This window comes from Bacillus rossius, chromosome 1 (assembly GCF_032445375.1).
Source record: "Bacillus rossius redtenbacheri isolate Brsri chromosome 1, Brsri_v3, whole genome shotgun sequence".
In the NCBI taxonomy this organism is placed as follows: Eukaryota; Metazoa; Arthropoda; class Insecta; order Phasmatodea; family Bacillidae; genus Bacillus; species Bacillus rossius.
The window spans coordinates 177,855,028-177,882,050 of record NC_086330.1 but is presented as its reverse complement, the minus strand read 5'-3'; the positions used below and the strand labels follow the sequence as shown (position 1 = coordinate 177,882,050).

At 35.2% G+C, this 27,023-nt stretch overlaps 1 protein-coding gene and 1 long non-coding RNA gene across 12 annotated transcripts in view; both read right to left on the bottom strand.

Annotated features, from left to right (window-relative positions):
- Positions 1 to 27,023, bottom strand: part of LOC134527125 (casein kinase I) — a 480,870-nt gene that overhangs the window by 387,129 nt on the left and 66,718 nt on the right. The gene's annotated exons all lie outside the window — the stretch shown is intronic.
- On the bottom strand, positions 1,099 to 5,205 carry LOC134527124 (uncharacterized). The gene is made up of 2 exons (XR_010074091.1): positions 3,349 to 5,205; positions 1,099 to 2,715 (listed from the first exon to the last, which is right to left on the bottom strand). It is a non-coding gene; the product is annotated as an uncharacterized LOC134527124 (long non-coding RNA).

Genomic DNA, 27,023 nt, shown 5'->3' with positions numbered 1-27,023 from the left:
TTGTAATATTTTTGTTATGTCCAGGATCTTTGATGTACTAAATTAAGACAGCAAGCATCATGTACCACAGGATCAATCATACAGGATCAAGGCTTAAACTTGAGTACGTGATAAGGAACAATTACCCACATATAACAAGAAGATACCAAAATTTAATTATAACTGAACAAAAAAATAAGATGCAGTAAAGGAATGCTAAGGGTAATGGAAAGTCCTAAATAGGTAATTTCATTTTCTGGTTTATAAAATAGCCTATTTGAAGCATAATATATATATTTTCATGTACACAGGTGAGATTGGCACAATTTTAATTGTTTCGCTATTAACATTTTGCAGAATACTTTATTTTATTAATTTAATTGGAGGTCTATGTGCATTTTAGCAATGCAGTCAGCATACAGAGAGCAACTGCAATAATTAAAGTTATCATTTTTTGTCTCTGAATATATTATTTTCACTCATTGCAGTAATGTTTGGTTACATTAAAGTTTCAAAAGATATTTAGAAAGTTTTAAATAAATAAGAATGGATGCGATAGTGTACACTGTACAGAAGTTTTATTATTATTTTTTTAAATTTCCACCCACTGGTATTTTCAACTTCTTGCAGCACTGGTTAATCCTAAAAAAAATTGTTTCACATCAAAGTTTTATACAAGTTTTAGAAGAATTGCAATAATTGTTATAGATTTTATAGTTAACTTAATAGAGTAATTAAGAATATTTGTTTGTCCATTAACCCCTCATTATTTTACCCACAGCACCCTTGGTGGTTATCAGGTGGTTATAAAATTTTTTAAAATTGACAACAAATTTGAACAGATTCTATGGTGTGCCTACTAAGATAGTTAGGAGTTTTTTGTCCTCAAACCCTTGTTTTTTTCCACCCCTTAACAGTTATGGCTGGTCATATTCAAATATGTAGACAAAATTTTTGGTAATACTCCTTTAAGTTATAATATGTTCAAACCGATGTGATATGTTTCATGTTATGGGAGTTGAAGTGATTTAAATGTTGTTCAAAAAATCTTCCCCATTTATACCCCTTTTGTTGGCCTATATCCATTAACAAACTCAACTGAGAATTTCCATAACCATATTTTATGTATTAAGTGATTTATTTGTACAAAATTATGGCAGTTATAATGACAATAAAAATGTGGTACATACACATGGTAACGACTGCAACAGGTAGTCTTTCTTCGAAACATACCTAACAGTACAATTTATTCTAGTCATGAGTTTGCTTTTTTCAGCTAATTTATAATACCTGAACAATTTTAACTTACAAGAAATGTAACACATATTTTGTACTTACAGTTAAATTGATCAATACTACTCTTCACACTTTATTCTACAAATGATATTTAATCCCTACAGTCAAATAAATTAACCAAAAACAATTCATTTGAAACCAAATAACAAAATACTACTAGTTTATAAGATGGTAAGAATTCATTTAAAAGCATGTGTTATTTTTTAGTATGCAGACTTTTTTGGGAGCTGCATGTATATAAAAGCTTGTAACCTTTTAATTTTATTTTAGATATTTCAATTTTCTCATGTTACTGAATACATGTATGTGTCCACTGTCTTACGTAAAACACTTTTACATACATAAAAAACTTTTGTATAATTGTGCGCTGTGAATACAGGTAATCCTGAATGTTCTTATGAAGTGACATCCAATTTTAAATATCATTTAATTTAACACAATAAATCAAATGAGTGGTTGTAACTTATAATGAACACAAAAGTAAGAAAAAAAAGGCCACACGGCAGAAATGGTAGTTAAAAAAAAGGTAGAGGGCTCAGTGGAATTTCATTACATTTACAAATCGGAATACTTTTGTAGTTTATAATGTAAAAAAAAAACCTTTATACTGAATAGTTATTGAACATAAAACATCAAGTAAAATAAGTTTTTAAGTGTGGATGTAGAACTTATTGAAGGTTCAATTGCATACTATACTACAACTTACTTTCTAACTAGCTGTATATACATCACATGATCATAGGTTATAAATATGTTGAAGATCAACATTTTAAATTTTCCTCTACAATTTATGGTCAGCCTTGCTATGTTTAAACTCGATTTACAATTCTTTGAAGAGAGTGGCCCAATCCCATGTATTGTGACTTTTTTTGCAATGTGATTCAAGGAATTGGACTGATCGGAAAAAAATGTTAAGGCAACAGATAAGGGAAACAGTAGAGAACTGTGTAGGAGGTTTAATAAAAAAAAGTATCCCGGTCACCATACCAATCTTTAACATCAAATAAAAAGTGTGAAATACCCCACACATATATGTTTGTATGCGCCTGTACAAAGGTTGTAATGATGGACTGCATGTTGACCAATAATGTTAAATACTGCTTCATCACATGTAAATGCTACCTGTGAATAACAAAGGACCTTAGAGGCAGGTGAAAATATATATCTGCACAAGTAGATCTTACAAGTTATGTTATGTAACATAAACATTTCACCTATATTTGGCAGCATTCTAGACATAATAAATTATAACAATAGATCCATACTTCACTGTCCACAGAATTAAAATATGTTGTAGCAGCACCACGATTCAATTTGATGCAGTCACATGTAGTGAAAGCTCCAATATCAAAATGTTCGGAACACACATATTTAGTTTTAAATGTTTCAGCATTACTGGCATCAAGGTCATAGCCAATTGCAGCAATCCACTTCAATAACCTGGAAACAAAACAAAAAAATTTTATAGTGTGAGCTAGTACATACTTAAATCAGTATTTCCAGATTATTAGCTAGCATGTAGCATACTATAAATATAAGGTATAAACATACATGTATTTAATTATGTGTATTTAGTTTAGCATTACCACTCAATGAACGTATATATTTCAGAGGTAATGTTTTATTATTAAAGTGCTGTAGAGTGTAATAAATTTGGTGGGTTTCTCTTAATTACGATATATTAATTTTCATTGAATCACATATTGTATAAATAATATAAATTCAGTAACACAAAACGATTTTTAGGGTTCATATCACAAATCATTACATTTAAATTACTGATTTATGGTAATTTTACTAAGCCCATACTATCCCCAAATGGGTATATGTATATATATGTGTATACATATGTGTGTATATATATATGTATGTGTATATAATATATGTGTGTGTGGGTTATTAAAAATAAATAAATGATTATACTACGTAATTACAAAATTATTATGTGCGCAAATTCAGGTCTCGATAATATCGCTCTATAAATCCTGTATAATAAGCCTTAACATAAATGCCTAACCCTTAACATGTTAAACCACTTATTGTAATTTTTTTAATATAAACATCAGTACTCACTTGCTTCGGCTTCATGGAAATCTGAATGTTGTCACATTAGGATTAACAGTAATACTGTTCCTGCACGAAGACACAAAACATTGATGTGTATTCACAGGCATCTTCATCGGCTTCTTAATTCACAATCATATAGGAAAATAATTCAAAATGATAAATCAAACTCCATTGTAAAATCCATCTTTCACTCGACCAAAATCTACTACAAACCGAAAAAAAAAGAGCGACTATAATGCTCAAATCAATCTGTAAACGAATATTACTGCAAAAAAAACAATTTTTACAAATCAAATGTTTTTGAAATCGAAATAAATTAATATTACACTATATTTATTGCATTATTAGTATTTATTGCATAAATTTAGTTTCTTATAAACATTCAATTGACATTTGATTATGAACACTAACGCTACCTATGAATTTACAAAAGAACTAGGTCAATCTACTAGCGCTATCTGTTGTGCAGATTAAAAATAGTATCTGGGTACATAATGGCCTACTAGAGTTGCCACCCCCTGGTCCTAGCATCTCGCAAGCCGGTGGCTACCGACTGATTCCTGTCCCACCATTTAACTACGTGCTGACAATAGAGCTGTCAAAATCAGTTGATCTTAACGATGACATACGCGTATGTTTACACTTGATGTGCTAACACACTTGTACTACAAATGAAGTATTGAAGCCACCAAAAAAATGTGTAAAAATAGAGAACTATCATCATTAAAACCATTTATAAATTACAAAAATAATAGCTGTAACTAATAAGTATAACCACGATAATTTGGCAGACTCATTGGGTAGCAAAATATAATTTAAGCAAGTATTACATTTACTTCAGGTTCATGATTAGACTACAGCGCTCTTGACACGCTCTTGAAGGCCTGGAGCCGGTTGTAAACAAGGAGAAGTCACTACCGAAACACATTACCAGCGTTATAGATCAAAGAGCACTTTAAAAGTTTTATTATTCATATGGAAGTCGAGTCTAGCCTGGAGTTAAATGAATGTGTTAAATAATCGTGGCTTTACTTATAAGCACTTTCGTGGACAATGCAAAATTATTTGGTTGTCAATACTAAATCTTTGGTAGGGTCTATAAATAAAGTGTACATCCATTGGTGCGGGAGACAAGGAGGGGGGTAACATTGGTTCCAACCGGCACGCACATGTGCGGGAGGGTGGCCGTGACACGTGACCACGTCCGGTCATGTGGGGCAGGGCCATACGAGCACACCCCGACCTTCTCCCACCCACGACCCGTTCTTTCTCACCCAACCAGACTGCAGTCGTTTTGAACGCAAACGTTTGCAGGGGCTCTATTCTTGAAGCTTTCGAAATATTTCTGCTAGAGGAATGACAAATCCGATAGATGTGCTAAACCCTATTATTGAACACTAACTATCGGAATTATGTATCAGATTGACGTCACATGCGGTCTGAATTATTCCGCCATCTCCTTTGCTGGCGGAATCACGATTCAGCTAGAAATTTGAGTGTGTCTTGTTCTTCTAAACTTCGATTTTTGAAAACGGAAGCTCTGTTGTGGTTCTCAAATACTTTAAAATCGCGTGGATGGTTGGTTAAGTTAGGTTAGCTACATTTAAAACCACAATAACTTATTCATCTGGTTATATTATGCAATGTCTATTCATATAAAAATACGCGACGTGATTGTAGGTAGGCCTCTCACCAAATCGTAGGTTATTTGATTGAAATTAATTTAAATCCTAAATGAAACAAAAACATTATTTATATACTCACATGTGAAGTCAAATTTAGTGCATTAAAAAATTAAATCTTTGAAATTCGTGTGTCCGTGAGAAATAACTTTTAATTGAAGTACAATTTGAAGTTAAAACATATTACATTTGTTTCTGTGTTTGGCAATGTCAGTTTTCTAAATATTAACGAAAGTAATATTTACAATTTTTCGTTACTTAACATTTTACATACTGTACATAAATATGTAAATTTTGATATATAGAAATTTTATAGGTATTTGTTAATTGTGTTTTGTGATAAGAATAAATTCCGTATAACGTAATTCGTTTTTCACACTAAATGTTGCAAACAATGTGTCATGTTTTGATTTGATCAGAACTAGTGTGGTAGGCTTATATAGGCTATGCACATTTATTCATTAAAAAGTATACCTAACCTAGGATTAAAATGCACTCAAAATGAGTCCATTTATATATTAATTTCGCTTTGTTACAATTGATTGTAAAAAAATAAAGGTTATTCTTTGACACCTTCCCCCCCCCCCCCCTTTTTTTCCCCAATCTTGTAAACTTAACCAATATTCCTGCCATACACGTACACACATGAAGAAAATATCATTGTAAACAACATACATCAATAAGAACCACACAAGTATTATAATAAATAGCGACAGAAAAGATAGTTGCTGGAAGATTTGTTGATAAATATATGTAGATGGTTTCCAAGAAGCCCCTACTCAATTACTAAAGGTCTCCCGACATAATTGCCAAGAAATAGTTTGTAAAAGTTATAATTTTGCAAAAACATGCAGTGATTATAAAAATCTTAATGTACACATTCATATCTTATTTGCTCAACCACCAAAAACTGCATAAAATTTATTTTCACCTCCAAATACACGCAAGAATTAAGACATTATAATTTTATTTTTTTATTATTGGAATTCCTTCCTGAAACAGTACAATATGATAGTTCTTACAAAAATCCACCATTGCAACAGGCTGTACAACCAGATATTCGGCAATTGCTGGGCATAAGCTTTATGAGTGATGGGATAAACCAATGCCAAAACATGCAACTTTGTTAATGAACATTGTGTCCGGAAAAGCAACCCTGCAAAGTTACGGGCGCAAACAGTAGCGCGCATTAAACGTCACAGCAATGACGAGACGCGCGATCGCAGCACCGCGTGTTCAATGCCCCATTCCTTCTCCAGGACCATCCAGCTCTTTCTACTACATAACATCTGGAAAGGGCGTGCGCGCTATAGAAGGCTATCTCATTATGTACTGCAGTTGATTTATTCTTGTGACCACTCTTATAGACATATTTTTGGAAGATAAACACTTAGCCAATGCCAATAATTCTACTTATATGCTTAGCACAAGACCATGTTACCTAAGGGGTTGGAAACAGAAGTTTCATTTTCTGACGCCTTATTAAGAGATGATATTTGAATTAAGGCGTGGCACATAATAAAAAAGTATTACTTAAATCAAAAAATTGATAAATATAATAATTAGCAATGTGTTGACAATGTGTGAAATATATTACGACAGACACTTTTCAAAATTTCTCTAACTCTTTCTCTTTATGGGTATTCACATAAACTATGAAACGCAGAAATGATTTGACGATGTGAATTGTATTCAATGCAATGTAACAACTGTTGGTATTAGTCAATTTTGACGTGTATGGGAATTTGTCTTTATGTTTAATGCTCAGTTGGTGGTACTGATTTGTGTATTACCTTGGACGAAGTGATGTTGCATTAAACGCAGTCTTGGTGAAAGTTACTTGTCGTCTACATGTCTGATTTGTACTCCGACTTTCCCATAACAGTGGTTATGGGCCCAGACAGGCTTAGTTTAATGTGGCTGTGACTGCATGAAAGTCGTAATGCAAGTCAGAAGTATAATTGCCATTGCAGTGGTCGGTATATTTGCAATTGCTGCTGTTTTTTTGTGATCAAGTGTGGTGTGGGCAGGTGACCATGTTTCCTGCAACAGTTGTAGGATTTCCACAACTTACGAATACTAACTTCTCCAATTGGCTATGGAGAGTAGAGACGTTTTTGACCAAAGAGGGAGTAGACGACGTGATAAATATCTCGGACATCACCAAAGGGGAATTGTCAGCGGAAGAAAGACGACAGTTTGATGTGCGTGATAAAAAGGCTAAATGGGTCATAGCTCAATGTGTATCAGATAAACACCTGGAGATAGTTGAAGGGGCAACCTCAGCTAAAGAAATTATGGTTTCTTTAAAGAATGTTTTTGCCCGGAAGAGCCCCACATCCAAATTATTTGTGATGAAGAAACTCTTGAAATTGAAGTTTTACTCAGGTGAGCTGCAGGAACATTTCCTTGTACTTGAGACTATGCTTAGTGAGTTAGAAGCATTGGGGGCAGTTTTAGACGAAACAGATAAGGTGTGCTATCTATTATTGACTATGCCGGAGAAATTTAGCAGTGGTATCACAGCCATTGAGACGATGACTTCAAACATAACTTTAGAGTTCGTGAAGGGACGACTCCTGGATGCAGAACTTCGAATGGTGGATGATCATGTCAACATCCCAGGTGCCTGGCTGTTCGTTTGCGGCGAAGAGATCAAAGGTGAAGTGTTTCGGCTGTGGTGAATATGGTCATTACAAGAGACAGTGTCCAGTGTTAAAGCGGAGAGGTTCGCTTTCCTATACTCCTCGAAAGGGTTTCCGTGGCGGGAGACATGATTTCCAAAACGTAAACGTTGCAGATGGAATGCCACCGGTAAGTGCTGAACAGAATGATGTGGTGTTTATAGCTTCAACCTCTTTGATGAGTAACGATGAACGATCTCACACCATTACTTTTGTGTGTGACTCTGGTGCATCCGAGCATATGATAAATACTGATTATAGGTCTCTCATGACAGGCATTGAGACATTAAAGGAACCTGTTGCTATTGTTGTAGCAGATGGAAGTAAAATGCTCGTTGCAAAAGAAAAGGGAAATATTGTTTTTGATAAATGTACATTGACAAATGTTTTGATTGTAAATAACTTGAGATACAATCTTCTTTCTATATCAAGGGTGTGTGCAGTTGGGTATCAAGCAACCTTCCTTAATGATAAGATGATAATAAGTAATGAAAGTATACCTGTTCTCGTAGGCCAAAAAATTGGTAAACTGTATGTAGTAGGGCTGAATTGTTCGGTAGTTGGAAATTAACCTGTGCCCAGTGTAGGGATGTCTACTTGGCATGAGAGGTTAGGTCACCCAGGTGAGGAGGCAATGAGAACATTGGGTAAAATGACAGGAATTAAAGGTATGGAAGCAGTAAGAGATTGTAAAGTATGTATTGAGAGTAAGTTGACTAGACAACCATTTAATTCAATAAGTCCTAAAGGAAAAAGGTGTCTTGAGATAATATGCAGTGGCTTGTGTGGTCCTATTAAGCCTACTATGTTTGATGGGTATAATTATTTTCAGACTATAACAGATGCACATTCTGGTTTTTGTATGGTGTTTCTGTTGAGGAGGAAAGATGAAGCCTGTGAAAAAAGCGAAAAGCTTTATAAAATCAGCAGAAAGGCAGTTTTCTTCTGATAATCGTAAGGTGTTGAGAATACGATGTGATAATGGGGGTGAATTTTGTTCTGCAAGTTTTCAAGGCTGGTGTTTCAGGAAAGGTATTCAGCTGGAATATACTCCTGTCTACACACCTCAGTTAAATGGACAAAGTGAGAGAATGAATAGAACTTTGTTAGAGAAATCCCGGTGTTTGATATGAAACTTACCTAAATACCTGTGGGGAGAAGCTGTTAGGACAGCAGCATTCTTGTATAATAGAACTCCTAGGTACAATGGCCTAGTACCAGCTGAAACATGGTATGGGGGGAAAGTCAATTACCATAAGATCAGGTTGTTTGGGAGTAAAGCTTTCATTAAGGACAACCATCCATCTTTGGGGAAATTTGATAAGAGAAGCATTGAGGTTTACATGGTAGGGTACGCTTCAAATGCTTACAGGTTTTTTGATCCAAACAAGAGACAAATTGTAGTGTCAAGGGATGCAAAGTTTCTGAAGGATGAGACGTACTATGAATCACAATATGATGCAGAACCATTGAAAGTAAAGGTAAACGGCGTGGACAGGTTAGAAACAGTATCATGTGATATTCAAAAGGAGAGAACGTCTGATGATGGTATAGAGGAAGGAGGAAGGAGATCAGAAAGAACTAGGGTACCTCCAGTGTGGCATGAAGACTATATTACTGAGGACTATACAACGCAAATAGCATTGAATGCATGGGGGTTTCTCGATCCTAATGTTCCCTTGACAGTGTCTGATTTGAAGGATAACAGAGATAGGGAGGCATGGGAAGATGCAATGCACGAGGAGATACGTGCCCTAGAAAAGAACCACACTTGGGAGTTAGTTGAAAAACCAAGTGATAAGACAGTAATAGACTCCAAATGGGTTTTTTCAGAAAAAGAGGTAAAGGGGAAATTAATTAATAAGGCAAGATTAGTTGCCAGAGGGTGTTTTCAGGAAGCAAAACCAGATGAAGAAATATATGCCCCTGTAGCTAGGATGCCTACTATTAGAATTTTGTTATCACTATCATTACAGATGGGCTGGGTTATTAACCAATTAGATGTCAGAAGTGCATTTTTGTATGGAGAACTAAATGATCCAGTTTTCATGAAAATTCCTGAAGGGATTTGTGGGTCTGAAAAGAATAAAAATCTTGTTTGCAAATTAAGGAAGGCTTTGTATGGTCTGAAACAATCCCCCAGATGCTGGTACGAAAAATTAAGCAAGGAACTATTTAGACTTGGTTGTAAGCGATCAAACTCTGATCCTTGCTTGTTTTTTAAGAAGGGCTTATACATTTTAGTATATGTTGATGATCTAATGGTTTTTTTCTGATGACAAAGAAAAAAATCAAAACCTTATAGTGCCTTTAAAAGAAAAATTTCAAAAAGTAAATGAGTGAGGCAACTGGAGTTTTTAATTTCCTTGGGCTCGAAATTATTTGTACAGATGAATGTATATCTATTAGGCAATGTAAATTGATTGAGAAAATATTGGAAAGATTTCAAATGAAAGAGTGTAAATTCTCAGACCTGCCAATGGAAATTAAATTAGACTTGCAACCTTCAGATGAATGTGACAATAATGTGCCATATCGAGAACTTATTGGGTGTTTGATGTATGTAATGCTGGGTACTCGACCAGATTTGAGTTTTCCTATTGTATATTTCAGTAAGTTTCAGAATTGTTTTGGAAACAGTCATTTTAAGTATTTGAAAAACATCCTAAGATATTTAAACAAAACAAAGGAGTATTGTCTTAGATATTCTAAACAAGTGTGTAATGTGATAGTCATACGTAGATGCAGACTATGCAAATGATAAAATTGATAGGAAAAGTATTACAGGTTACTTCATTAGGATATTTGGTAATAATGTGATATGGAAATGTAAAAAAAAAAAACAGAGTTGTGTTAGTCTATCCAGCACTATAGCTGAATACATAGCCTTGGCTACTGCTGCTACAGAGTGTATCTTTGTGAAAAAGATGTTGACAGAACTTTTAGAATTAAAGAATATTGAAGTGATTATGTATGAGGATAATCAATCCTGTATAAAAATGGCATGTACTCTTGAGACAAAAAGATCTAAGCATATTCATGTGAAATACAATTTTATAAAAGAGCTTGTACAAGAGAATATTGTAAAACTTGTGTATGTTGATTCAGATAACCAAATATGTGACTGTTTAACCAAACAGGTACCCTACTGTAAATTTGACAGATTTGTATGTGAGTTAGGGTTGTCAAAATTGGGGGAAGGTGTTGGTATTAGTCAATTTTGACGTGTATGGGAATTTGTCTTTATGTTTAATGCTCAGTTGGTGGTACTGATTTGTGTATTACCTTGGACGAAGTGATGTTGCATTAAACACAGTCTTGGTGAAAGTTACTTGTCGTCTACATGTCTGATTTGTACTCCGACTTTCCCATAACAACAACTTTACATTGTATGTTACTTGAATGATTCTTCTAATGTTGAAGGTTGATTTAAAACAATTTTATGAACATACGTCATTGTTGATTTATACTGTATGTCATAGAAAAAACCTTGCTAATTGACAACAAACATACAAACAAACGGAAATCAAGCAAAAATCAGCTGCCGTCAAATGTTAAATGCTTAATAAAGCACAAGATAATCCCGTGGAAGTAGTTTAGTCGGAAAAATATTAGAGCGCGGACTAACAGTGGGCCGACAACGACGAGACAGTCGCAACAAGAGTTTGTCGCGTGATGTAGAGCAGGGCTTGATTCCACAGAGACAAGCGACGAACATTCACTCAAACTTGTCGGAAATTTTTATAGAAATATGAGCTAGTCAATGTGAGAACACATTTCTGTACAAATAACTTCACAGTATCTTAAAAGCATCATTCCGTCTCACTCACACCAACTGCTCAATACACAACATGGCGACATGCCCAGATAAAGAAACAAAACAGTCGTTCTGGCTTAGAAAGCAACCGAGATAGCTATTGAGGTATAATTCGAGTGGGACTGAACGAGATATGTGGACAGTTTACGACGATAAAAGACAGGCTTCATTTTTCTAAAAAAATTCTCGTTGTTAAGCGTTGGCCAGCGTGTCTCCGAGCAGTTTTGTTTAATGCATGTGTCTGCATCCACACGCACCATTGTTGAGAAGCATCTGGCTGGTTTTGAATGATTTCTTCAAATTTATTATATTTTTTAAATTAATAATGAGAATTTGGAGAAGAATTCACAAAATGTATAATTGTGTAAGTTGACACACTTATGTTACATACTACTTCAATTCAATAACAATGCAGTTGTTTAAAAATATAATTAACCAGTATGAAGATTAAGGCAAACAAACTCGTTACTTAAATTACTATTAGACATTAATACATAACAAGTTCTAATTTACTTGCAGATTTACAGATACTTCTGTACATAATTAAAAAGTAAAATTAATAATTACATTTTTATTCATTACAAATCCAAAATACACGTTCTTCTACCTCCTACACCAGATTGGTTGTAATAATAAATTAAATTTTAAAACCCAAGCGCGATTATTTATTTAAGAAGTTTAAATTTGGTTATGAATAGTAATATGTTTCAATCAATTTTAAAGTTAGTTAACACCAACGGGCATAAAATATATCAATTAATTATAAAAAATATTTAAATATATGTCAACTATAAGAATGGGAACCAAACCATTAGGATAGGAGGAAAAGTTTCGTCGCAAGGTGAAAGTTTTGTGATGAAACAATTTAAGATCAGGAAAGCATTTCAATATGTAACATCAGAAACTAAAGTTACACTTTTTTATATTCTAAATTTATTGAAAAAGAATGGTATCTCAAGAACGTAACAAAATATATTTATCTTCGTCAAAATGTAAAACAAGAAAACGTTCTAAAACCTTTTGACTTCCTATAGTCAGCGGTTAGAGCACATTCACTAGAACATACACGTTGTACAATTAAACGTATCACTTTCGTAACCAAGATATATACAAACCACCAACAATATCAATTATATTTATTTCAAAGTGAATATTTTTATTAACACATTTTATGTGTTGAAAAAATATAGTTTGCCATTAGTTCCGATTGCTTTCAGTGCAAAACGAACTAACTCCATATATTGGGACTGTCATTACACTTGCTCTTCCGGGTAAATTTCTCCAGATACACAACACCAAATAACTTCTCACTTCTCGCAATATACGAGTTACAAGAGAGGCGCCAGACCAAAGTTACCCAGTCTAAATTAATGTTATTACTTCCGCACTAGGTACGACACATCTACTCCCCGCATTCGTCGGGGAGCCGTTCCAAGACAATCCCATTTCCACTCGTACCGCTCCCGCTCCACCCATTCCTTCTGCGATCCTGGCCAACGACCTCCCCTGGCCTCGAGCATTGTCCGCAATCGATAAGGCCGACCTCCCGTCACCGGCGCCTTTGGACGTGGTGCGGCGACCACACAACACAACACTGGTGAGGAGCGCACCGGTGCTCCAGCTTCCCGGCACACCCATCGGTAATCACATTCATGCATACAATAAAAAACATACGCGATAAAATGTACACTAAATACTACTCTTGACAAACAATTAACATCACGACCAATGGAGGAAAAAACACACACAAGTTTAAAAACACTCATTGATTAAAACGCTAAAATAAATTACGGGATTTATATTATTGTCTTAAGAACTTTACATGCGCAAAATTTATAGTACGTTTCTCTGATAAAAAAATATTTCACAGGTGTCATTAGGTTTATTTGATTCCGTAAAGTATAACCCTCCTTTGTTGATTAACTCCACGTCTAACTCTGTAATGATTACGGAAAAAGCGTAATACTTGGCAGCACTACGTGTTCCGACATTTGCAGGAGTCGCTGTCAATATCGTAGCTGATGAAGTAGAGGGCGACTGTCGACAAGCTGAGTACAATGTTACATCATCCTGCGAGGACATAACACTCAGAACTACTGTACCCACAAACTTCTCTCAGCTGACGTCTTCTACCATTTTTAGTAGACCATATAAACGGTCCAATGCTAACGGTTATATTCGCAATTAATTCGCCTTAGAAGAACGTTAACAACAGCCAGCGATTAGCGTCAAATTCAGTCATCCTGTAAATTACCCTCACGCTTTCGACCACATATCCAACACCATAGAATCTCTGATATTTTTCAATCGAGCATTCACATAGTTATTATGTTTTCCTCCGTACCACCTCATCTAGCTAAAACACTGGCAATATAAAACGCGTGGCCCTAAATATGTAGTAAAAACCACAAACTATTTAAATGAACTGCCCACTCTCAAATTAATTCAATTCAAGGCACTGCGGGGCTAATCTTATGGGCACATGTGTACTGAAATGAAAATTCATTTTAACTATAATATATACAATGATGTGCATAAAACAAAACTCAATTTATTTTTAATCTGAGGAACGAATTTTACTAATCAGGAATTGAGTCAATTCTCTTCTATGGCTGTTCACGCGATCGTGAAGCTATCCAGACCACCGATTACATGTATAAATTGTTGCTTTCAACGGTAGCTTTCCCGTAAAGGCTACATCGACAAGAGCATAACGCCAGCTTGCAAACGACTATTTCAGTGGTCAAAATTGCCATCGAAATAGTCACAATCGCAAAGTACTTAGATTCAAGATAAAAGTGTGTTACGGATAACAAAATACTGGCTAATTTGAGATAGACGATAACAGCGGACATGAACATACTCGATAAAACTAGCCAAATTATTATATATATCCTATGGGACCTTAGGTAAAAATATGTTTCTATAGGCACTTGATGCATTCATTAAAATTTTTTTAAAAATATGTATACATATTCTGTCCTACCTGTCACGTATATAAGACGTTATAAGCCAGTGAATATTGTTTCTTACATGAAAACAAACAAACGAAAATGAAATAAAATGATTAACATTTACACTTAATAAACAGAGTCGGACCCTAAAACCATTTAATAAACTACTATACAAACATGTGCATCTGTGCCCTTCAAAATATTTTGAGGTGACAGAAAATATATATTCGTATAATCATCAACCTTATCAAATACTAACAAAAACAATTGCTAATTTATTTTTCTCTTACCAAAAAATAATTGGCGAGGCTAATATGTACTTACAAAGTATTTAGTGGTTGTTATTAAACTTTTTTTCTAAATTAGGCATATTGGAAATCACTGTTCATTAAAGCTAATAAAATTGTAATACTAAAAACGTTCATGCAGTACACTAGTTATCAATTTAATTTCCATAATTTTTCCAGACAATGATAATGAACCGCGAAGTGTTTCAAAGCTTTCACAGTAATATTATCACTCAGCAACACCACATTAAATTTAAAATAGAGATAAAGAGCCCAGTAATCGTGTTATATATTTCTAAGCACTCACATGTAAAAACTCTAGTATCGTAAATGAGTATGTGAATAAGTAAACCAGTAATTTTCTGACAATTTGAAGCGAGTCCTGTGTTTTATTCATTTATAAATGCGAGCAGGTACTCTTAAGTCAATACTCGACTCTTTGCTTGCGTAAATTGTCCTAGTTTTCATTGAGTAACTTCTATTTAATCACATGTAGTCTGACCATTAGCTTAATTTTTATTCGCTTCCCTTATTATGTGCAATATATTGTATTCGATTAAATTCTATACTTTCTCTGTATAATATATTTATGCAATGTATGTAAAACATAATTTATGTAATATGATTTATGAAATGTAATTTAATAATACGTAATACATTCAATCTACACACACGGACTTAAGGGGACTGGGAATTATGAAATTGTTTAAAAAAAACATTTTTTATGTTTTTGCAGATTATTTTTCTTCAGAATGTTAGCTTTAAAATGACATATTACACTAAGGGTAAATACTAAAATAATTTAGTTAAAAATAATAATTTAAAAGTTGTGATTTTCAGGAAAAAACATCAAAGTACGAAAACAATTACAAAATTCAATGTTCAATAACTTTTTATTTTAAAATGCTATTATATTGGGACTTTTATAGTTAGATAGATATTCTTTCCCTCTTTCGATGTTGGTATTTGTTGAGGCTGTTGTTTGTTTTTTTATAGCAGCTAATACACACTAGTATTTTCAAGTAAAATTTTCAACTGTTTTAGGTGTTTTTACATTTTGTATATTTTCAGAGTCCTTCTTTAGGGTTTAAAATGACTAAAAGTAAGAAACTCTTCAAAAAGAGGACAAATGTAGGCAAACAAAAGCCTATAGTAGTGTGTGAGCCACATGGTGTTGAGGTTATGAATGAACCAGTTGAGGTTAGCTCCAACAATGAAGTGCTTCAGTGTTCATCTGAGAAGAAACTCAATGTAAATATTTACAACACATTTGAAAATAACTGTGACTCAAATGAAATTATTAATTTATCTGTTTTACAAGAAGCTATTCAGAAGTTTGTTGTCTGTAAAAGTTGCAGTGGCATTGTTTCTCTATGTTCAAAGAGAGGTGTTGGTCTTGCCTGTGAAATGGTTTTGCATTGTAGTGTGTGTGAGGAGAAACTAGAGTTTTCTAATAGTAAGAAATATCATTATTCTACAGAAAATAAAAAAGCAAGTTATGATGAAATTAATTTGAGACTGGTTTATGGGTTACGTAGTATTGGGAAAGGAGGAAGAGCTGGCGAGAAGCTTTGTGGTGCCCTGAACTTACCCAAACCTCCATCGAAGTTTCAACGCTATGTAAGCATTTTAGGTTCTGCTGTAGAAGAAGTATGCAAAGACTCAATGAAATCAGCTATGGAAGAAGCAGTGGCACAAAATAATAATGATCGTGATTTGACAGTTGCCCTTGATGGGTCGTGGCATCGTAGAGGGCATGTTTCACTGCATGGTGTTGTAACATGTACGAGTGTTGATACTGGTAAAGTTATAGATGTAGACATTTTATCAAAGCACTGTACATGCAAGGATAAACTAAAAGGTCAGCATGAAGAAGCATGCACTGCAAACTACAAAGGCACTAGTGGTGGCATGGAGGTTTCTGGTTTTGTAAACATTTTCAATCGATCTATATCACAGTACAATGTACGATATACAAACTATTTAGGTGATGGTGATTGCTAGGGACACAAAGCTGTTCTTCAGGCTGCCCCTTATGGCGATAAAACAGTATCAAAATTAGAATGCTTAGGGCATGTACAAAAGAGGATGGGTACTAGGTTGAAAAATTTGAAAATCAAATTGCAGGGAAAGAAACTAGAAGATGGCAAAGTTTTTGGTGGCCGAGGACGAGTTACTGATTCAGCCATAACGGACATTCAAAAATATTATGGTTTGGCAATAAGAAGAAATTCAAATAATCTTCAAGGAATGAAAGAGAGTGTATGGGCAGAGTATTTCCATTTACTATCATCGGATGAAGACCCCCAGCATGGACTCTGTCCTAAGGGTTCAGAAAGTTGGTGTAAATATCAGCGTGCAAAGAGTAAAGGAGAATGTTATAAACATGCTGATCACTTTCACCTTCCTCGTGTCGTGGTTGAAGAAATGAAACCCATATTTAGAGACCTAAGTGAGCCCGAGTTGCTGAAGAAATGTTTACATGGAAGGACACAAAATCCAAATGAGAGTGTAAACAGTGTTATCTGGAACAGACTTCCCAAAACTACATTTGTTGGTTTCCGTACCTTGCATTTTGGAGTGTGGGATGCTGTTGCATCATTCAATGATGGAAATTTGGTGGTGTGTCATGTGTATGAAAGATTGGGTTTCCCTCCTGGTAAAAAGTGTGTGGAAGCAATGAAGAGACTAGACAGCTACAGAATAGACGAAGCAAAGCGTGTGGTGAAAAATATTGAAATGAAAGCCAGGCAGAAGAGGAATGCAGCAAAACGGAAGTTGGAGGATCTGTATGAGCAGCAAGAAGACCCGGATGAGCCATCATATGGAGCTGGAATGTATTAGAATGTTAAGTGAGATTGTATTGTATACAGTATTTACTTTAAATGCATTTTTCTCAAAATAAAATTTTTTTCTGCAAATGCCCCTTTTTCTCAGGAACTATTCGAGATAGAATAATAAAACTTGGAACATAAATTGCTAGTATGATTATGCGACTTTTAACACAAGATTATTTTTCTAAATTAATTAGAAAAAATGTTATTGCAAAAAATTTTGATAAAATTTTGTAAAAAAATTTTAAAATGCTAAATATTTTCCCCTCCAATTATACCACAACACAATACAATTTCCTTATGTATATTCCATAAATAAGGCTTCATGAATACGTAAAAAAAATTTCAACATGGTGTGACAAAAGGATCCTGAGAAAATGGGACATTAAGATGCTAATTTTAACACTGTCAAGATAGGGCATTCCCGGTCCCCTTAAGTAAGATGTCTGGTTAATCGAGAAACACTAGTAATTTGCTTGTTTATTGTACTTGTGAAAATTACATAGCCTAATAATTTTTTATTTGTAAAAAAACTTGTTGCTTTATTTCTTGAACCTTTCGCTTTTTATATTAAATTGATGTGATATTTATTTAAATTTACTTTTTTTCAGTCAAAGAACGCACCAAGGATTGGAATCGATCGAAACAACCAGTAAATTGAGTGATTTTTTTTATGAATTTTAGGGATTTGTTTTTCGAATTTTAACTAAATAATTACAAATTTTCCAAATGATGGTCATTAAATTAGCTTACTGGAATATGGCAGATGAGGAATTTAAACCTCTTTCTAATTTTTCACCATATATTGTATAAATCTTTTTACCAACAATATACATTTTTGGTTAGAGAAAGGATCGAACCAAGCACTGTATTCGATCGAAACAATCAGTTAATTGATTGCTAGTTTTTTTGATGAATTTTTTTTAAATTTTATCCTTATTTCTAGGTCAATAATTACGAATTTTCAAGATGGCGGCCACGATGGTCGACAATATGATGGATTTCAAGATATTAATTAATTACTTATGCTAGCGGGTAAAACTTAAATCAATAAGGCGGCAGACACTCCATCAGATGGTGTGTGTACTATGTGACACTAGCACTCCTTGTATCGATTACTGTAAACAAGATGGCAAGAGCTCTCTAGAAGTGGTGTTAACTAGATCTCCCGGTAGGAAGTATTGAAAATAAATATGGCAGCAACATCCTCTATTAAAAGTCCGAATATGTGTGTTATTTTTTATATACCTTATTTAATTCGCGGTCTGGTAAATGCCTAGATGGCCATGCGGTCAAAGGTGTGTGTTTTCCAACTTACATGTCCGAGCTGTAATTGTCGAATCACTGCTGTTCCAATGTATTAAATTTAATATTTCGATAAAGACAACAACATTGGCAGGTAATGGAACATCGACTACTAGCACGAGACAGAGCGATGCTGGCACTCTCTAGGAACAAACAGCAGAAACAAAGCCGTAGGTATTCAAGATGGCGGCCTCCAGCAGAACGGAAAATAAACTCAAGATGTAATCCAAGTAGGTGGCCTCCAGAAGATTACAACAAGATTGCTGGCATGTCAGAATCGAAAAAAGTGGTTTTGATGTCAGAATCAAGACGGCAGTAATGACATCAGAACTCAAGATGGTGATTTTAACGAAAAGTATAACGTACGAGGATTGGAGCGCTAGATTTAAAATGGCTGCCGTAACTAAAAGTGCAATGTTTGGGGAGTTAGATGTTCGATTTAAAGGTGGCGGATTTCAAGATGGCGACTGAGGTCAAAGATTAATGTCATTCAATATGGCCCCCGTCACGTCATGGCGTTCGGTCATTGATCCAACCTCACACCGACACCAGCGCCAGAAGCGCCTTTTATAAACTACTGCTATCGTTGCACCACATTCTCAGGCGCTTCAAGTTTTCTTTTTGTCGAATAGTGGGTAGTAAACTCCTTCAAAGATAATGTCAAATATGTTGTGGTGACTACAAATGTGCAGTATTTCCTCAATATTTCCTTAATATCATTATGTGGTCACCTGTAACCTATTTTTGGCAGCTAAAAAATAAAAGGTTTCTCACCACTAAAAAAAAAATTTAATAGAAGCAAATTATTCTGTCGCGTTAATACAACCATAACCATCGAACTATTGCCATGCAGATTTTAAGTTCTACAGCAATTTCTAAATCAGCAATATGTAAAAAATAAAATAATAAAAAAAATTCACTCCACATAATTTTACATGATGTGGGAGAATGAAAATAAAAGAGGGGCCCAGGAAGGAAACGACATATAACGCCAAGCTTAAAGCTTGAAAAAATCTAATAACTTAAGCACTATGACTTGGTTCAAATAAAAATAGAAAATACATAATTTTCCGAATTATGTAATACACCTAGGCGTGTGACGAAGTCAGCCGTGCGCACAATACGAACGTCCAACTTTGACCTTTCGCTCGTGTTTACCGCGGGTTATCGGAGAGTCAACCAGGGAGAAGACGACCTTATCTGTTTTAATGTGTATCGGGGCTGAGCTCCGCAAAATAGACGGCAGTTAAATTTTTCTTAACACGCGCTTTGTCCGCCTCTAAACTTCACAGCGGCAGTGACCGGCGAATCCACTCCTTGCGATCAATTCACTCATAGTAGTAATGACTAGTTACTTACTGCTCGTTTGGTTCCAACGAATTAGGTTGAAGACTGTTTTAATCTATCAACTAATTTATCATTGAGGTGTTCTATATAGGTGCTGGTAATTTTTTCAACATTATTGTCGTTCCATACTAATAAAACAGGAGTACAAAAACAACTAAGATACAAAATTATTCAAGCATAAAATAATATCAAATAATATATCATATCATAATAATCAAACGCGAAGCTTTCTGTGAGCAATGAAATAAATTAGTTAAGGCTTAACAACCGGCATATCGGTGTTCATTCATAAATTTGTCTCCTGCAAGGGTGTTGGGATAGAACCCACGACCCTCGCCATATCAGCGTAACGCGTCAGTGGCAACTGCTAACGAATCGTATATATGTAGTATAGTATATAAGTAATGTAAAACAGTATAGAAGTAATATAGTAGTATAAAATAGAATAAGTCGAGTACAGTAGAAGCCTAGTCTAGTATACTAGCAGTATGTGTAGTAAAATAGTATAGATACAGTATGTACAAATACTGTAGTAGTTATATAATAACAGTACTGAAGTAGTAAAGGCCCAATGTAACCGCGGCTGACCGCGAAGAACAGCCTGTAGAGTGAAAGAGGGTGGGGAAAGCAGCCTGCTTGAAAGAGCAGCAAGGGAAGGTCAGACTTGTGACAGGCACAGGCAGTCTGAGGACGTGAGACTGTTCTGTTCGAACACATGGCACCACGAACCTAGTCAAAAAGGTCTTCTTAGGTTAGGCGCATTGCTAATACATACAGTTATTTACAATACAGTTATTCACAAGAATTCACCTGATCACAAAAAAATAATAAAATAAAAATATTTGAATCACACATAGTACATTAACAGGCATATATTTAAAAAAATTCGGAGTACATTTTCAGTGTGTTTAACATTACAGAAAAATTAAACTGACAGTTGAGGCCAATTTGCGCATTAAATACATACACACACATATATATACATATATTATATATATTATATATACACGTTACCTATATACAACGGAGAAAAACATTTAACGACAAAATGACATACTACTTACCAAAGAAACATTTGCAATTTTACAGTTATGACACTTATTTACACAGTTAAAAAAAACACGAACCTACGTAGGTTAAAAAATATAATCATCAGCGGAGACACTGCTGCCACATACATTTGCATAAATACACATTTTTGTAGCGTTATTGTTTACCAAATGTTCATGTGTCTGTTGTGAGCCAGGTACAGCTACCAAACTGCCACCACTAAGCGACAAGTTACAGTTGGCTCAAGGCTAGTAGATCACAGCTGAAATCCCATAAACTACAACGTGGATTGCGTGAAATGTGGAAATTTGTAACTAACGGAATATATTGAAAAAAGTTCCCGAAACATTGAATAACTGAACATATAAAATTTGAGTTTCAAAAAATATATATTTCTAGTTCTTCTTTTTGTGTATCTGAATAACAAAGATATATCTAAAAATACATGATCAGGTACACAGAATATATGTATATGTATGTTCGGTTTTTTTATTTGTAAATTTTGGAAACAATGTTTGTATTTGTTTTCACAATTGAATATCTAATCATGTAGCCACTTAATTTAGACATTTTTTTCTCTCTTTTTCCTAAAGAATCAAGTTAAGGAAGAAGAAAAAGAAATAAAATCTGACACAATTTTCAATATTAATTTTCCAACAGCTGTGTATAAACACAGTACTTAAGGCTGGGTCTCACCCGCCATGTTAGATATTTAATTTTTATTTTTACCACTACGATTACTTAAGGGCTATTTCTGCAAATGTTACACCATAGCTCTTTAATTTGCAGTGCGGTCACGGATGTATTCAAAAGGATATTTAAGTACTAAGTGTTATATGTAAGTGTGTGTGTGTGTGTGTAAAGAGTCGCACATGTTTTCGTAATATTACTATCACGTGCGAGGCGTTTTATAAATTGCAAATTACGTTTATTAAATATCTGATGGCAAAACTTGCCATCAAAGAACACATGCAAAAGAACTAACGTAACAGAATTTAATAAAATAGCCCTTAGAAACCATTAACGTCACAAATATGAATTTTTTAACTTTCCGCGTGAGACCGAGCCTAAATTCTCCAACGAAGGTGAAGGCTAACTCTCGTCCCCTCGGCAGGAATCGACCCACCGCTTGGACCCGTCCGCAACGATCGAGGTTCGGTGCACACTCCAGCCACGTGACCTTCCGTAACGTCACTGCGAGAACAGCAGGGCTTTTTCTCAATGTCAAGCCATCACGGATCCTAAGGACAATATTTAGTTAAGACTATGTTCACGGAGAGCGTGGTTGCATACAACTAGGCCATAACTTCAGCTAGGTATAGAAGTCTGTTATGGCTTAACAAAGGAAAATTAATTATACCCATATCAGTTACCTTCAAAGCTCAAAGATAGCAGGCCCTAAGACAAGCCGAAAACAGTTGGCTTCTAACGGAACGAGATGCCGCAGAGAGCTCCGCAGTCCCCACTATCTGGTTTCAAACCTGGTCCTGTCGTCGTAATTTCCGTTTTCCCTGTTCCGGGGTTCACTCAGTACAAAAGCGAGGTTGGTTACTTGTCCATGACATGAGTTTTTCCCTCACTACCCTTGATTTTGTCGTCTCTCCAATAATCTCGAGACCGACTTCCGGAAATGTTCCAATTTACGCACTGTACTGCAATCATTTTAATAGTAGAGGCACGATTATTTCACAAATTCATTTCACTCCAGGCTAGACTCGACTTGCCTGTAAATAATCTAGCATTTGGAATGCCCATTGGTCGATAACAAGGTCATGCCTTTCGGTGGGTTACACAAGATTGGGTATTGTAACCCCTTCTTTCCCTTATCCATGACTGGATCAAAGTCAAGGCCGTTTCAAGAGCACTGTAGTCCAATCATCAACTTGAATCAGATGTATAATATGTGTTTCAAGTCTACTTTGATACTCCATTAATACGCGAAATAACCATGGCTCTGGTCATAATAATGTACTGCAGAATTGATAAAGACAATTATTATGGCCGAGGGTAATGAATTTGCCAGTACCCGGGCTGGTATACCTACCTCCAGCTAAGTTGGCAGAAAATTGATTGTGAAATTTTAAGTCCAATGTTTGAAATGGTCCATTGAAGAAATTCTCGTTTTATCTATGTAGATACACTTACAACTTGGCCGTATCACTAGATTCACGTCAAGGGTCATGCTTCGCACTTCTATGCAATGGAAGGCTAAAATAAAAACATTGCAAGCTTAAGTTTATAGTGGGCTCCGAAACACTCGTCTAAATGACCCGATGCTCATACACTCACCCACAACGAGTATAACAGTCCGAAGGTATCCCTTTTGAGCAATAGCGTCGGAGTCTTCATGATTCAACCGGACTAAATGAGGGGGTGAGGGTGGAATACATTATGGTAGTCTCCTTTAATCTCCACAATAAATAGTTTTATCAATTCAATTTATTTGCATTTCAATTAAAATCTTTTTTAAACAATATTTTCACTTGATGGCAATAAAGAGAGAGAAAAAAACAATGCTGTTTGAGCTTAAAAATAAGAACAGTTAAACGGGAGGATATTAACAGAAGTGGATATAGCAAAATTACTGTCTGAGAAACGTTTTTTTGCTGTCTCGTGAATAGATTCCCGCAATATTCACGGGATGCAAGTTAGCAGCAGTTTATTGGAGTAAATTTTAGTGAATATCTTTCTATGACTCAACGAGTGTGTGATAACTTCAAGTAACTTACTCATGGCACACACTCAATTCATTTTTTTTAGTTAATTTACACTACGGTTTAAAAAAAATCCGAAGAAGACAGTAGTGACAAGCTGTTCCTTTTTCCTTAACCAAAAGGGATAACAATCACAATAATCTTAAGTTTTGTTGTTAAATTTTTACTGGAGGCTATTTTACGATTTAGTATTTAGGAATTAACAGGAATAACTAGCCATGTCCTTAAATTGACTACGGATGCGAGTTGATGGTTTATGACTGTCGTTAAAATAAAATCATAAGTATTGCACTCGCCCACACAGTTATATGACAGGAATAATTATTGTTGATGTTAAGTACTTAACCGTAAACTAGCCTGAGTTCTGCTACGACTGAATTAATGGGCATAAAACTATTACACAAGTCTTGCATATCTTCGCGGGAAAGAAGCCTTCAAATGGTAGACGATGGTAGACTGGTTCGCAACTGCCCCGGTCACCCGGGGTTCCGCCCTGAGCTCCTACGTCACCGCCGGAAGCCCACCAGCGCCAGCTGCTGCTGACCGATACACCGTGCGCGCGTAACCACCTTCATTGCATCACACGCTGCTGCTCCCTGGAGAGGGATAAACCCGAGCTTTTGTTTCGCTGTTCGCTGCTGTTCCCATTTCATTTATACACTAACAACTTAAAAAGTTAAAACAAGAATAATTTCTTCAGACACAAAAAAAAATACTAGTAGGTATTAAGAAGGCACAAATAATGAATTCAAAAAATGTCTTGTGTTATTCCAGTCTAAAACAACTGAGCGAAATAAGACTGTCACGAAAGCCTCTATAATTGTTGCCCTTCTAACTGTACTGGTAATAAACCACACATTATGGCATAAAAATGTGTCCAAAGCTTAAACGAATGCCTTATCAAGCCAAAAAAGTAATACGATACACTTCCCGAGGAAAACTTCTCGCAGACTATTAACCCGTTAGTTCCCTATACCATAAAATTACACTCCCACAGTCAAAAACTACAATTTTAATATTAAAGATAAACAAGAAAACTCTTAACACTACGTGAAACACTATTCTTAAATTGTTACCTTTATATCATACTTTAAATAAAGTACTTTTTGGTACCCTATGTGTACAAAATATGAGGCAATATGCAATACAGCGGGAGCAAACATAGCCGTATATGTGGGTAGGGAGTAGCCCTAACCTAAAAGTCACTAAACATTGGAGGAAGTGCTTTATTTTAAAAATGTGATAAATCAATTCTGTGAAATAACCAGCAGACTGTTAGGTATTTAATCAGCAGCCTCTTGTGTATTTACAAACATATCAGTGCACATATTATATTATAAGATATTGTTTTTATCATGCAAGGTACGCTAAGGAGAAATTCACAGTTTTTAGAAAATACTAGCTGCCCGACCCGGCTTCGCACGCTATACTAATGGAAAAAAATTAAGCCACATCTCCCATTTACAGTAATGGTAAATAAAAAAAATCATTGAAAATTTATTACAATGCTGTATAATGAATGTACCAAAGAGAAAATGAATAGCACCGATGGTTTCCCGACTCGTGCACGCAACGTACAACTGATGTACCCGTACTTCGCTACGGCAGTCTACAGGCAGATCACTCTTGCGCCGCTCATTATACATGCCCCTCCTAGTGGGTACGCCACTGCCGCGCGATGCCTGTTGCCATGGAGACGCAGAAGGCATGAACAATGCAAAATCCTGTTCTCATGCAGACAAAGTACCCACTGTTGCCTGGTTTTAACCACCCATGGAATCTAATTTTCGGAAAATTTCATCCTGCGTAACATAAGGAACATTACTGTTAAGTTTCAAGTCTGTAATATATATATACTTGAAAAAAAGGCAATAAAATAACAAATTAAACTCAGAGAGAGGGGAAAAAAAACATAGTTTAGGTTTACGATTTAAAGTGATAAAAGTATTTAAATACTAATTGAACTCTTATGAGGGTACTGATTGCTTCGTTGTTAATATCACACGGGTGTTTTTTACTTGTATGGGTAAATTAAGAATGATAAGGCATCTAGTGCGTGGCAACAATGTTAATAGGCAATAGGAAATAAACTTCTAGCGCCTGCGACATTGTCAACACACACTTCGTACGTGTACTGCATGTTGTATCTAACCCTCTCCAAAGCATTTGATTCTAAATTGGACTTTTAGTAGTAAGTATCTCTAATGTTATTGATAATATAATATAGCCTATAGCCTTCCTCGATAAATGTACTATCCAATACTGAAAGAATTTTTCAAATCGGACAAGTGGTTCCTGAGATTAGCGCGTTCAAAAAAACAAACTCTTCAGCTTTATAATATTAGTATAGATATAAACCACATGCTTGGGTATTTTTTACGCTTAGCTTCTGTGAAGAATAATCAACTAACACGACGTATCTTATTGAAATACTGCGTGATTTTGTTTTTAACTTCATTTTTAAATATTTAATATGACAAACGTAAACAGGTTGCCTGTGATTATATTTTTTAAGTATGGCGTATTTTGGCAAAATGTGTACTGTGCGGTTAAAAGTAAAGAGAAAAAATCTTTGCGATTTATTCACAAGAAAAATACAATACTATATACGAGGGTTATTTTTTTTCAACCTCCGATCGGCTGTAATAAAAAAACGGGAATGAATTGGGAAATTATTTTAATGTCAAAAGAAACGTACATCTTTACTCTATTTTTCCACATAATCACCGTGCAGATTGAGGCATTTGTCGTACCGATGCACCAGCTTTCCAATACCCTCTGCATAAAATGATGCCTCCTGCCTATTCAGCCACGTTTTAACAGTGCCCTGCAGTGTGATTACAGTTTCATTTCTCCATGGCATGCCCATTAATCGATACCCTAATCGCTCGTACACGAATCGACACGTCTCGTAGTGTTTACCCCCTTCCACCAACCATGTGGAGCGGCCAACTCACACCTCAGTTGAAGCTTGGTTATGGGAATGTCAACATGGCTGCAACGATAA